This window comes from Podarcis vaucheri, assembly GCF_965113315.1.
Source record: "Podarcis vaucheri genome assembly, chromosome: W".
NCBI classification, from domain to species: Eukaryota; Metazoa; Chordata; class Lepidosauria; order Squamata; family Lacertidae; genus Podarcis; species Podarcis vaucheri.
The window spans coordinates 18,414,755-18,429,674 of record NC_138757.1 but is presented as its reverse complement, the minus strand read 5'-3'; the positions used below and the strand labels follow the sequence as shown (position 1 = coordinate 18,429,674).

Below are 14,920 nucleotides of genomic sequence, written 5' to 3'. Positions count from 1 at the left end.
ATGCGGCCACGATAGCCAACTATCGCCCAGTCTCAAATCTTCCATTCTTGGGCAAGGTGATTGAGCGAGTGGTTGCTGAACAACTCCAGGCACGCCTGGAGGAAGCGGACCATTTGGATCCCTTCCAGTCGGGATTCAGGCCTCATCATGGGGCTGAAACTGCCTTGGTCACACTGGTTGATGATCTCTGGTGGGCTAGGGACAAAGGTGAGAGCTGTTTCCTAGTTCTGCTGGATCTCTCAGCGGCGTTTGATACCATCGACCATAACATCCTTCTGGACCGTCTTGAGGGGCTGGGAGCTGGGGGCACTGTTATACAGTGGTTCCGCTCCTTCCTCCTGGGCCGTGTTCAGAAAGTGGTGGTGGGGGATGAGTGTTCAGACCCCTGGGCCCTCACTTGTGGGGTGACTCAGGGTTCTGTCCTCTCCCCCATGCTTTTCAACATCTACATGAAGCCGCTGGGAGAGATCATCAGGGGATTTGGGCTGGGTGTTCATCAGTATGCGGATGATACCCAGCTCTACCTCTCTTTCAAATCAGAACCAGTGAAGGCAGTGAAGGTCCTGTGTGAGTGCCTGGAGGCGGTTGGAGGTTGGATGGCGGCTAACAGATTGAGGTTGAACCCTGACAAGACAGAAGTACTGTTTTGGGGGGACAGGAGGCGGGCAGGTGTGGAGGATTCCCTCGTCCTGAATGGGGTAACTGTGCCCCTGAAGGACCAGGTGCGCAGCCTGGGAGTCATTTTGGACTCACAGCTGTCCATGGAGGCACAGGTCAAATCTGTATCCAGGGCAGCTGTTTACCAGCTCCATCTGGTACGCAGGCTGAGACCCTATCTGCCTGCGGACTGCCTCGCCAGAGTGGTGCATGCTCTGGTTATCTCCCACTTGGATTACTGCAATGCGCTCTACGTGGGGCTACCTTTGAAGGTGACCCGGAAACTACAACTAATCCAGAACGCAGCAGCCAGACTGGTGACTGGGAGCGGCCGCAGAGACCACATAACACCGGTCTTGAAAGACCTACATTGGCTCCCAGTACGTTTCCGAGCACAATTCAAAGTGTTGGTGCTAACCTTTAAAGCCCTAAACGGCCTTGGTCCAGTATATCTGAAGGAGCGTCTCCACCTCCATCGTTCTACCCGGACACTGAGGTCCAGCACCGAGGGCCTTCTGGCGGTTCCCTCACTGCGAGAAGCCAAGTTACAGGGAACCAGGCAGAGGGCCTTCTCGGTAGTGGCGCCCTCCCTGTGGAACGCCCTCCCACTAGATGTCAAAGAGAACAACAACTACCAGGCTTTTAGAAGACATCTGAAGGCAGCCCTGTTTCGGGAAGCTTTTAATGTTTGATGTATTATAGTATTTTAATATTCTTTTGGAAGCCGCCCAGAGTGGGTATAAATAATAAATTATTATTATTATTATTATTATTATTATTATTATTATTATTATTATTAAGAAAACCTCTTAGAACCGCCTTGTTGGCGTCCCAGACTACATCTATACGTGTTTCTTTATGAAGATTCATACTAAAATAGTCTTTTAAGGTAACTTTAGCCTTTTCAATAACCTCTTCATTATCCAGTAAATATTCATTCATTCTCCACCTGAACCCACCTTGTGATACACCTTTTATTTCTAAAACTATTGAGTTGTGATCGGAGAGAGTTCTAGGTTAGATTTCACATTTCAAGGTTCTTAATGTTAATTCTCTTGAGACCCAGATTTGATCGATTCTGCCCCAACTCTTATGTGGATTTGAAAAAAAGATGAATTGTTTCTCTATTGGATGCTTATGTCTCCAGATGTCTATTAAATCTAAGTTTTCTTCCAGGTTGTTAAAGGATCTTGGCAGTTTCCCTTGGTTACGTTTTTTCTTTTCTGACTGTCTGTCTATTTCTGGTGCCGGCACTCCATTAAAGTCTCCCAGTAATATCGTCTTGTTACACTCTAACAATATTTGTTCCAACTTCTTGAAAAATTCCATTTTATTCAAGTTCGGGGCGTAGATGTTTATCACATTAAATTTTTCACCCTGGAAGTTAATTTGTACCCCCAAAATCCTTCCTTCATCGTCTTTGCAAATTAATTTGGGTTCCCATTTTTCTTTGACATATATCACTACCCCTCTTTTTGTGATAGAGTTAATAAACTCAACCCCCAATTTTTTGTTTGTCAAAATATGTTTATGCTTTTTGGTCTCCTGTATACAGATTAAATCAAAATTCTTTCTTTTCAAAACATTCTCAATTTTATTCCTTTTGGTTTTTTCATTTAAACCGTTCACATTCCATGACAAAATTTTCAGATTCATTGTTATGCCTACTTTCCAATCTACAACCAACTAATAATTTAAATTCAAGTGGTTTTGTTTTCTGTGTCCTCTTCCTCCTCTTCTTCTCCTCCCACTGTTCCTTCTTCTTCTTCCTCTTCTTCTACTTCTTCTTCCTTTCTTTTATCTTCTTGTTCTTTTTCTTTCTCTCTCCTTCTTCTTCTCACCTCTAAGTCTCCATTTCTTCCTCCATATCTCTCCTCTACTTTTCCAAGATCTTTCTCATATCTCCGCAGAAATTTCTTCACTTCTTGGGTCTCGGTAATCCTGAATCTTTTATCTTTATAAAAGGAGATCCCTTCTGGGAACTCCCATCTGTGTTGTATGCCGTTTCTTTTCAGAACACTTACTAGCTGTTTATAGCCTTCTCTTTTGCGTAGGAGTCTGCTTGGTATTTCTTTTTAAATGATAATTGGTCTACCTTCAATTATTAATTTTTTTATAGCTTGTTTTTAATATTATATTTTTCATCTCTATCGAATTAAATATTACTAAACAGTCTCCTGGAACTTTTTTAGATTTTACTTGTTAAGACCTCACTTTTATTCTAAAAGCATTTTCCATCGTATAGGCGACCTCTTCTTCTTTCAATTCCAACCATTTCGCTAATTCTTTAGTCATTTTTTCTTTAATGTTCTCATTTGCTTCTTCTCCTACTCCTCTAAACTTTAGGTTTAGCTGTTTCTGTTTCATTTCAATCATTGCTAAATTGTCCAAAACTTGATCTTGAGTTTTATTCAATTCTCCTATTTCATCTTTTATCTTTTCTGTCTCCTTCCTTTGTTCTTTCATTTATTTCTGTATCTTTTTGTTTGTTTCTTCCATAGTCTTTGATCGAACTGTTAAATCTTTAATCTTACTAGAGAGTTCTCCTACTACTCCCTCTATTTTCTTGTCTATCGACTCATGCATCTCTCCTAGCTTTTTCTCCATATGTATTTCACTCTGTTTGAATTCCTCCTTTATTTTTAGCCATAAAATATCTAGGTCCTTAATTTCTTCTTGTCTGGATGCTTTCCTATCTGATGGTGTTCCTTCTATCTTTTTTCCATTTTCCCCCAGACATTTTCTCCCTTTCCACTTTTTTTTTAATTTAAACTCTTGTAATATTTATTCTCTCCCCTATAGGGCACACAATCTTGACCAATTTTAATCAATTATCAATCAATATATTCAACAGCACTTAAGTTTTCCCTTTCTTGTGCAATCTAATTCCAAGTTTCTCACCAAATAAAATCAAAACACATATGGGGTATTTTTGTAACGAATATAGCAAATCAAATTATTCCCAGTCTCTTTAAGTTCTTCCAGAGACACTAAAATGTTCTTCATTCAAATTTAACCTGAGGAGTTTCCAAATCCAAAACCAAACCCCAAATATCAATTAATTTCCCAATTCAAAATCCCAATTAATAAACTTGCAATCAATAAACAGAATTAAATTAAAGTCCGAAATTAATTTACAATTAACTCAAGTTAGTTCAAGTTAATTCAATAATAGCCTTGTGAGAAAATCGTTAGTTATGTAAAGATAATGGCCTTATAAAAAGGCCGTTAATGAAATAATGACCTTACAAGAAAGCCTTTGTATGAAAAAACCATCAGAGAGATCATAAGTTTAACATATATCCAACTTTTGTTATAAATAGGAGCTCTCTGTTCGTTCTTTCTTTTCCTTCTGTCCGATCTTCAGCCACTTGGTTAGCTTAATCCAACTCAAATATTTTGTCAGGATAAGGTGACAGATATTTAGAAATCTAAGTTGCCTCTATGTCCAAAAAAGCACTAAGGCAGTCAATGGGGAAAAAAGTAAACGCAGTCTCTAATATACAGTCAGATAAATTCTAAACAGCTAATCCTCCAACGTCCACCGCGATCCAAAGAAGGAAAAAAGAGGGTCCCAATTTTTATTTATTTATTTTAAACTCTATGGTCTTCAGCCACTTGCTGGCTTAATCCAATATTGGGTTGGGTTGAGGGAAGATCCAGAGATCCAAAATTAAATCCAGTCCATCTAATGGAGGGGAATATATACCCCAGTAATCATAAGTACATACCTCTATAACTCAGTTCATATATGATTCTAAAAAGCTCCAAAAATATAAAAATCTAGGAGATTCAAAATTAAATCCAATTGGTTGAATGAGAAGGGTTAAATGTCCAAATAAACAGAAGAGAAGAAGAAATTAAGAATCCAAAGTCTTCAAAAGGGAGAAGTTAAAGTCTGAAGTTAAGTTTTTTTTTTAAAAAAAATCAAATTTAAATTCTTACTTGTTCGGTTGCCTAAGTTGTAATATAAGAGGTTCAGGATTTAAATAGAGAAGATGGTGAGGAGAGATTGTAGTTTAGTAGTTGTTCTAAAGCTTTTATGTTATTATTTCGTCTTTTCTCTTCTCCCCTCCTTCTCCCTTGTATTCCAGTTTAAAGTTTAAGGCTGCAAAATATTTCTCTCTTTATGACCACTCTGTTCAGTTCTTTCTATTATTTTTTTAATACTCTCCCCAGAAAGAAAACAAAGTCTCTAAAGGTCTTTTTCGTTACTTTTGTTTTATTTAGTTTCCTTTGCCTCGCTTAAAAATTGCTGAGGACTTTCACTTTTCTGTTCCTACAGCGGGTGAATGGTCACTTCCTTTCTTTGCTCTTGCGATTTTGTATCCTGCGCCATTATCACTCCGAAAATCGGGTCGGGCTCCTCACTTAAATCCTTCTGCATCCAGAGCTCACTTAGTGTATTATCCAATTTTTTAGCCAAAAAATACTCCGTAAACACTAAGGGTTCTGTTCTTAAAGTTACAGAGGTTTGTCGCTTTTCCAGTGGGAGCTAGAGGCATCGCAAAACGGAGTCGGCGGTACTTACCGTTCGCGTTTCTCAGTCCCGTCGTTCTCGAGTCCCTTTAAAAAAACAAAACCGAAAAAACGTTGGAACCGCTCCAACACTGCTGGGTAGCTTATCCCTCAAGGGTGTCCCCCTTGAGATTTTGGGGGTCGCAGTGCCTTTGCGTAGCCCCCAAGCCCCCATGTAGCTCGGAAAAGCCCTTCAGCGGCTTCTCCGGGCTCCCTGCTGCTTGCGATCCAAACCGGAAATCCTGGTAATACCGTGTTTCAAAAACGTGGCTTTGAAACACGGATTCGCATGGATCCTCATGCTTTTTGCATTGGGTGACCCCAAACTCACCGTCAAATCATGCATCATGTCCAGGGGCACAGCCTGGACCACAAAAAACTCAGATCCACGGCTTCCTGGCCCTACCGTCACCCAAAAACATGGTTCTGAAGCACGGATCCTCATGGATCCTCATGCTTTTTGAATTGGGCCACCACAAACTCACTGTTAAATCACACATCATGCCCATGGGCACAGCCTGCACCAGAAAAAACTCAGATCCATGGCTTCCTGGTCATACTGTGGCTCAAAAACCTGACTTTGAAGCACGGATCCTCATGGATCCTCATCCTTTTTGCATTGGAACAACCCAAACTCACTGTCAAATCACACGTCATAGCCCGGGGCACAGCCTGCACCATAAAAATCATGGATCCTCATGGATCCTCATGCTCTTTGCATTGGAACAACCCAAACTCACTGTCAAATCACACGTCACAGCCAGGGACACAGCCTGTGTTACAATATGAAAGCAACGCAGCTGCAAACTGGTAGCTTGAAAACATCACATGATGGGACTGTCTGTGGGAATCAGTGGGACAGTCATTTCACAGGGCGATTCACTGGAATTTGCTCAGTGTAATTTGAGACTTTCCTCTTGCGTATGTAAAGGAAGTATTTGTCACTTGCTGGATGGAGTCTGAAGTGATCGGACACGTTTTCTGTAGAGCTGTAATGTCAGAAATAAACATCATGTAAATAGATTTCTGACTACTCTTCTTTCCCCTGCGGAAGGGGGAGAAGTGGGTGTGCATTTTCCCACGCTGGGAGATGTCGCCTATATCAAGATCTCCCTGGTCTGTCTGGGAACGCAGCCAGAGGCAGATCACCGGAAAGTCAAGCCGGGAGCTGGGAGAGGGGCCAGATTCTCCCGAAGAAGGCTTGTTTTCCAACAGCCTCCACCATAAAAATTACGAATCCACGGCTTCCTGGCCACTCCATGGCCCAAAAACCTGGTTTTGAAGCACGGATCCTCATGGATCCTCAGGCTCTTTGCACTGGGCCAAACCAAATTCACTGTCAAATCGCACGTCAGAGCCAGGGGCACAGCCTGCACCACAAAAATCACGGATCCACGGCTTCCTGACCACTTCATGGCCCAAAAACGTGGTTCTGAAGCACGGATCCTCATGGATCCCCACGCTTTTTGAATTGGGCCACCCCAAACTCACCGTCAAATCACACATCATGCCCATGGGCACAGCCTGCACCACAGAAAATTCGAATCCACGGCTTCCTGGCCTTACCGTGGCCCAAAAACTTGGTTTTGAAGCATGGATCCTCATGGATCCTCACGCTTTTCGCATTGAGGAACCCCAAATTCACCCTTTATTCAAATATCTTGTACATAACCACAGATCTGGCCACAAACATCATGGATCTACTGCCAGATGCTACCCTGGATATATTGGCCAATTTTTAGGTGGGTGTGCTGGGATGGAGGAAACTGAGTCGGCTGAATCTCTATCCATTAATGATGGGCGTCCAATGGCTGGGCCAGAATAATTTCAGTTTGGTTTGCCAGCTCCCAGCTCTTAATGCGGCGCAATAGTCACCTGTAGCCGCTATCAGGAGTCCCGGTGTGATCCTGGATGCTTCTGTCTCTATGGAGGCATTGGTCACAAATGTAGCCAAACTGGAATTTTTGAATCTATGTCAGGTTAGGAGATCGGTACTGTACCTGTCCCTTTCCAACCTAGCCATGGTGATCCATGCAGTAGTCACCTGCAGATTAGACTACTTTAACTTGCTCTACACCTGCGCCAGGGAGGGCAGGGTATAAATGTGATAGAGAGAGAGAGAGAGCTATGCAGGGCTACCCTTGAGACTGCTCCAGAAACTCCAAATGGTCTAAAATGCAGATGCATGAGTTCTTACTTGGACTTTGTGGAGAGTCCACATTCAGTTGGTTGCTCATCAGCTGGATTGGCTCCAGGTGGAGTATCGAATCAGAGTCAAGGTTTTGGTGCTAATCTTTAAAGCCCTATACAGTCTGTGACCTTTCTTATCTGTGGGAATTATCTTCCAATACACCCCCCATGAGTGTGACACTCATCTAAATGCAACCTACTGGTGTCCCCTGGCCCAAAACATATCCAGCTGTCCTCAACCAGAATCAGAGCCATTTTGGTCGAACGCTTTGTCTAATGAGACCAGGGCTCAGTGCAATCTATCTCAGTTCTCTCACTTGTCATGGTGAGTGGGCTTGCACATTTCTATGACCCTTGTGAGCGAATCCATCAGGAATCTCGTACTCTCAGCAGGGTCACCCAAGGCAGTAATGTCAAAGAAAATGAAATATGCTCAGAGTCCTGTAGTGATTTCATGCTCTTTATTGCAGCTTGTAAAACAGTGACTGAATTTTCCCCCAAACCTCAGGCTTTTATATACATTATTTACACAACGAGTCCTGTCTGATTGGCTGATTCTGCTTCCCTCCTGGAGCCTGATTGGTCTTTTCCTGCAAGCCAATCAGTTCTTGCATTCTAGGATCCTACTTGCCTATTGTTCTAGGATCCAAGCTTAGTACATAACAGGGAAAGAGCTAGACAAAGAATGATCCAAGAAGTCCTCAATGGCAGAACAGGTGGATGATAACAAGCGGTGTGTTGCAACGGCTGTGAAGGTGGATGAAGGCTGCAGCAGATAGGATCCACCAGTTTGTTGTGACTACTCATGCCGTCAGAACAGAGCCCTACTGTGAAGACTGTGCGGTTGGTCAGTGTGCACTAATCTACAGACATAAAACAAATTCACACACAGGCGTCTTCCAAAAACCCAACCCAACCTCCCTATGGTGATCAGCAAATGGCTACGGCGGCAGGAATGTGAAATCTGGAAGCCCCTAGTCATGAATCGACACATGGGCGGTGGATACAGATTCAGTCATTCTGACTCAAGGAACGAGGCAGTTGAGCAGCTCGGCAGCTGTATCCATGACTGAGCAGCCCTTTTTAGGATCCACTCTGCTCACCCCAAAAAGGGGGAGGGGCTGGAAATGGTGCCCTAAACATAGTCTGCCTCCCTTTTTCCCTGACTGGATTACCGTGCCCAGTGGGGTCACCACCCAGGGGTCGTAAAAGACAATTGAACTTTGGAACATGGAATATATGGACTTTGTCAGATAACACAGACAGTGAACGTCCTAAACGCAGAACTGCCATCATTGCAAGAGAGCTGCGATGTTTTAACATCGATATTGCAGCACTTCAAGACTCTCAAAGAGCAGGCAAGGGACAATTGAAGGAAGAAAAAGGAGGCTACACATTCTTCTGGAAAGGTCTATCTGAACAAGAACATTGAATACATGGGATAAGCTTCGCTATGAAAAACGACCTTGTGAAGCTCCTCTCAGAAGTCCCTACTGGCATTAATGAGCGACTCTCAACCCTTCGAATAAAGCTCACAAAAAACCAACAGGCTACTATTATAAGCACTTATGCACCAACACTGGATGCCGATGAAGACATTAAAGAAAATTTTTACTCTCAGCTGGATACCAACTGTCAGGGTTACTTCCAGATCCTAGCTCACAGAGGATCACGCTAGCCAGCGATCGTTAAATAAAAGTCTTTATTGAGTTACAGTCTCCATTCTCGAGCTGCTGCGTGCAACCCTACGTCTTATGCTTAGATCGGCGAAGCTCCGTCTGAGTCTCCGCCCCTTGCGCACCAACTTAATATCCTAGCCCTGCTCCACCTTTTCCGCCTGACAGTTCTCCTCTGGGTCCCTCTGCCCCCCTGGGTCTCTTCCTTCCGGGATTCTTCTGACGCTGACCCCCCTGACTCTCCTGTCTCCTTGCGCCGGGCTTTAGGACCTGGCTCCCTTTCCGGGCTGCCTACTGCGCCACCTTCCTGTGCATTTGAACTTGGCGCGCGCGCCCAACCTTCCACTTTCCGTCTAACCGTCACTTCGCTCCCCGATGAAGGTGTGGCCACTCCTGACTCGTGCCCTCCCTCCTGTTGCGAGCTGCCAGCGCTTGCTCCCTGGCGCTCTTCCTCTTTCCTACTCTCTGGCGGTGACGTTGGTCCCGATCTCCAACTGCTCCCCTCTGAGTCCCCTCTGGCTCTTTCTTCCTGGGGTGTCCCCCTAGTCTCCCCCCTTGCCCTGGCCACTGGTGCTCCTTTTTGTGAATCCTCTGATTCACTGGAAAGACTCGGAGATCTCGGGTCGTCGTCATCACTCATCCTTTCCTCTGCCTCCTCCCCCTCGCTCTCTGTTTCCTCCCTTGCCCTCGCCTCTGCTCCTGAACCCCTGACACCATCCTATCAGAGATGCCTAAGGAAGATAAAATTATTCTCCTGGGTGATTTTAATGCAAGAGCTGGGCGAGATTTCGATCTGTGGCCTGGGACTATTGGGAAAGAAGGAGTTGGCAACAGCAACCAGAACGGAATCTTACTTTTGACGATATGTGCAGCACACAACCTTGTTGCGTGGCGATTCCCGCCCCCTCCCACAGATGGAATGAATAAAGACACCGGACACAAGAATTAAGGTTAAATGGGCGAAAAATGGCCACAACTTTATTGATTACAGGTAAGAGCGGTATTGGCTTTAGGCATTGGCCCTATCAGACTAACCGGTATAACCGGGAAGGGTTAAGCACCAACAGGGGGAGCCCCTGAGATGCACATCCCTAGGTGCTCCCCGAGGGGTTACCGCTCGGGAGCGCGCTTTAGGCCCTAGCCTCCATAGGTTTCGGACGAGGCGACGCCCCCCGGAATCCTTTAACGAACTACCCTTCATGATTTTGGGGGAGGTGATGGCGCTCCTCCACCCAACTCATTTGCATAACAATACCCCTGCCAATGCCTAACCGCCAAAACCAAAGGTGTTGTGACATTTTGCTAGGTAGGCGAAAAAACCAAGTGGCTTTCAAAATACAGCCAATTAGCCAAATGGAAAAACTCCTACCATGCCCCTTGCAGCGACCAGCCGAAGCCCATAGCTAAGTCCAAATGCAAACCTAGAGGGTGGGTGGGAAACCGCAGCTGCTGAAAGAAAAGAAAGCGGCGAGCACGGGCTGCCCCGACCTTAAATGCCTGCTACTAATCCCGCCCCCGGCGCCAGCCGATTGGCTGGCACAGAGAATGATGAATATTGATGAGCCAGGGAATCCCCGAGTCCCGCGGGGCTGCAGCCAGCCCCGCGAGAATGTAGATGGGGGCGTGAGCCCGCAACCCCCCCTTATGTTGGGAGTGGCTTTATTACCAAAACACTCTTTTGACAGAAAAATAAATTTAAAACTTCATGGAGGCATCCTCGGTCAAACCACTGGCACCTCTTAGACTATGTTATTGTCCGTGCTAAAGATCAATGTGATGTGCTCCTTACCAGAGCTATGATGAGCGCCGACAACTGCTGGACAGATCACCAACTAATACGCGCCATGATGGCTATCAAGATTATACCTCAACACAGGCTTCAGGGAAGAAAACCAAGCCGCAAAATGAACACTCAAGCCCTTCAAGTTCCCATTAAGCGGGATTGCTTCCAAACGACTCTTAAGGACCATCTGCTTTCAGAATTCCCTGATAACATCGAGGAACACTGGACCAAGCTAAAAACATCCATTATTGCAGTCTGTGAACAAACTATTGGATACCAAACCAGGAAACACCAGGACTGGTTTGATGAGAATGACAGTGAGATTGAATGCATGATTGAGAAGAAAAGGAAGGCATTTCAGATCTGGCAAAGAGATAGAAACTGTGCCACTAAGAAAAAAACTCTATGCCAATGCTAAGAACCAGAGAACTAAAAAACACCTGGTGGATAAAAAAAGCTCAAGAGACTCAGCACTTAGCCGACATTCATGATGCACAGTTTCTTTAAAGCCACAAAGACCATCTATGGACCAATAAATCATGGCATATGCCCCCTACGCTCAGCAGATGGTACCACACTTCTAAAAGATAAAGAAGCTATTGCACTGTGCTGGAAAAGACACTACCAACATCTCCTTAACCACAACTCCCCCATAGCTGCTGAGGTCCTCTCACAAATCCCGCAAAAACAAATTAGAGATGAGCTTGCTGTATCTCCAAATCTGGGAGAGTTGTGTACAGCTATTAACCAAGTGAAAAACAACAAAGCCAGTGGACCTGATGGGATACCTGCTGAAATCTTCAAAGTGGGTGGAATTGAACTTACACAACAACTTCACAAGCTCATCAAAAAAATCTGGGAGAGAGAAGCGATCCCAGCAGACTTCAGGGATGCCAAAATTATCAATCTCTTTTTAAAAAGGTGACAGAACTGATTGCGGAAACTATCAAGGCATCTCTGTATTAGCTGTGGCCAGCAAAATTCTTGCAAGGATCTTAGCAAATCGTCTCTTAACATTATCCGAGGTGACCCTTCCTGAATCCCAAAATGGTTTTCAGCCTTCTAGGGGGACAGTGGACATGATTTTCACAGCTCAACAACTTCAGGAAAAATGCAGAGAGCAAAACCAACCTTGGTACTCACACCATGCCGCCAGTTCTAGTGGTGCATCCAGCACCTCAGGGGCGCCCCTTGCTTGCTCATGAGAAGAACTGGCTCTGCATTCCATACAAAATGTTTTTTTTAAAAAAATATTTTGTTAAGTTTCCAAACACAAAATAAAAAGTAAACACACAAACTCCCTTCACCAAAAAGATAACACACAAAGAAATAAGTACAAGTCTACCAACAACAACAAACGACATAGATAACAAAGAATAAAAAATGTAACCAACTGGACTTCCTCACATCTCCCTTACCCTGCATTATTTATAATAAAAAATACCAGTAAATTATTACCTTGTTTTATGCCTTATTTTGTACTTTTCAAATGTTACATTTCTAAATTTAAAGTAGTTTTGTCAATTATTTGTACCTTAAATTAAATATAATATTACTTTAAATTTCGACCTTTTCTTACTTATAACTTAGTTTTCTGTATCTCAGAATTAAGTTACTGGAGCCATATTTTTCAAAATCGTGCAGTTTCTTAACATTCATACAACTTGTAATGTTTTTGTACATAGTCCTTAAATTTTTTCCAGTCCTCTTCCATTATTTCTTCTCCCAAATCTCGGATTCTGCCAGTCATTTCGGCCAATTCCATATAGTCCATCAATTGCGTCTGCCACTCTTCCAGCTTGGGCAAATCTGGTGTCTTCCAATATTTTGCCATAAGTATTCTTGCTGCTGTAGTCGCATACATAAAAAATGTTCTGTCCTTTTTTAACACTTTCTGGCCGACGATGCCCAAGAGGAAGGCCTCTGGTTTCTTGGTAAAGGTATATTTTAAATACCTTTTTTAACTCATTATAAATCATTTCCCAGAAGGTCTTCACCCTCGGGCATGTCCACCAGAGGTGAAAGAATGTCCCTTCAGCCTCCTTACATTTCCAACATTTATTATCAGACAAATGATATATCTTTGCAAGCTTGACTGGGGTCATGTACCACCTATATATCATTTTCAGAATATTTTCTTTCAAGGCATTACATGCCGTGAATTTCATACCAGTGGTCCATAACCTTTCCCAGTCTTCAAACATAATGTTGTACCCAATGTCTTGAGCCCATTTTATCATGGCTGATTTGACTGTCTCATCCTGAGTGTTCCATTTAAGCAGCAAATTATACATTCTTGAAAGAACTTTAGTCTTTGGTTCTAACAATTCTGTCTCTAACTTCGATTTTTCCACCTGGAATCCTATCTTTTTGTCCAATTTAAATACCTCTTGAATTTGAGCGTAATGTAACCAGTCTCGCACCTTATTCTTTAATTTCTCCAAACTCTGCAACCTCCAATTGTCTCCAATTTTTTCTATTATTTCCCAATATTTCGGCCAACCGGCCTCCATATTGAGTCTTTTTCGGGCCTTAGCCTCCATTGGTGATAACCATCTCGGGGTCTTGTTTTCTAGTAAGTCTTTGTATTTTATCCAGACAATAAATATTGCTTTTCTGACAATATGGTTTTTGAACCCTTTGTGAACCTTAACCTTGTCGTACCACAAATATGCATGCCATCCAAAAGCATTATTAAAAAATTCCAGATCTAGGACATCAGTGTTCTCTAAAAGTAACCAATCCTTCATCCAGCAGAAAGCTGCAGCTTCATAATATAACCTTAAGTCCGGCAGGGCAAATCCCCCTCTTTCCTTTGCATCAGTTAGAATTTTAAATTTTATTCTGGGCTTTTTGCCCTGCCAGACAAACTTAGAAATATCTTTCTGCCACTTTCCAAAACATTCCACCCTGTCCACAATCTGTAGGGTTTGAAACAAAAACAACATCTTTGGCAATACATTCATCTTTATAGCTGCAATTCGACCCAACAAGGAAAGTTTCAATCTTGACCAAGTTTCTAGATCCTTTTTAATTTCTAACCAACATTTTTCATAATTGTCCTTAAATAAGTTCAGGTTTTTAGCAGTCAAGTTTACCCCTAGGTATTTCACCTTCTTTACAATTTTTAGATCTGTCTCTTTCTGAAACCTTTCTGATTCCTCGGTTGTCAAATTTTTTTCCAAAACCTTAGTTTTTTGCTTGTTCAGTTTAAATCCCGCCACCCGACCAAACTCATGAATTAATTCTAAAACCCTTTTCGTACTAGATTCTGGCTCCTGTAATGTTAAAACCAAGTCATCTGCAAAAGCTTTCAGTTTGTATTGTTTCACTCCGACCTGTATTCCTTGCACCAACCGGTCCTCCCTAATCATGTTCAAGAGCACCTCCAGGACTGAGATAAATAACAAAGGGGATATGGGGCAACCTTGTCGTGTTCCTTTTTCAATTTTAAACTCTTCTGTCACCACATTATTAACTATCAGTTTAGCTTTTTGCTCTGAGTAAATTGCCTCTATTCCATTTTCAAACCCCCGTCCCACTCCCATCCCTTCCAGGTTTTTCTTCATGAATTTCCAAGAAATGTTGTCAAAGGCCTTCTCTGCATCAATAAAAATTAACACTGCTTTTGTGTTTAAGTGTTCAGTTTCTGTTAATTGATTTTGTGGGAACTTGCAGATTCTGGCTTCACACAATTAACTCAAGGCAGTGTCAATTTACTCTTGGCAGAAAGCCAAGGTCTGCTTGACCTAGAAACTACTTACTCTGATTGGTTAACGACCAGCACTCAACTCTGTTATCTGGGAATGCTAGCACAGTTTGGTGTGAGGTGTGTTAGGAGTTAGAAGTGCTGTGTATGGTTAAGAGAGAGAGAGAAAGAAAGGATTTATTTGCTTTGTTTTGTATGCAGAAACTCTGCTGGTTTTATTTTTTCCTTTTAATAAATCCTGTAAATAGTTATTCTGAGTCTAGCTGACTAGTCATTTCCACCTCGACTAGCTTCTTCGCTGTGCAGGAAAACTCTGCTACGTTTGGGCTAAAGCCATTAGAGCTATGCCTGACACTTCAAATTTCCATGAGGTTATGGGCATTGTTC

General features: G+C 43.0%; 1 long non-coding RNA gene across 1 annotated transcript in view; it reads left to right on the top strand.

The window, feature by feature from the left end:
* Window positions 1–14,920, top strand: part of LOC309523338 — an 892,159-nt gene that overhangs the window by 695,912 nt on the left and 181,327 nt on the right. The window contains exon 2 of the long non-coding RNA XR_014215308.1: window positions 14,464–14,904. This is a non-coding gene — a long non-coding RNA (uncharacterized lncRNA). The remainder of the gene's footprint in view (window positions 1–14,463; window positions 14,905–14,920) is intronic.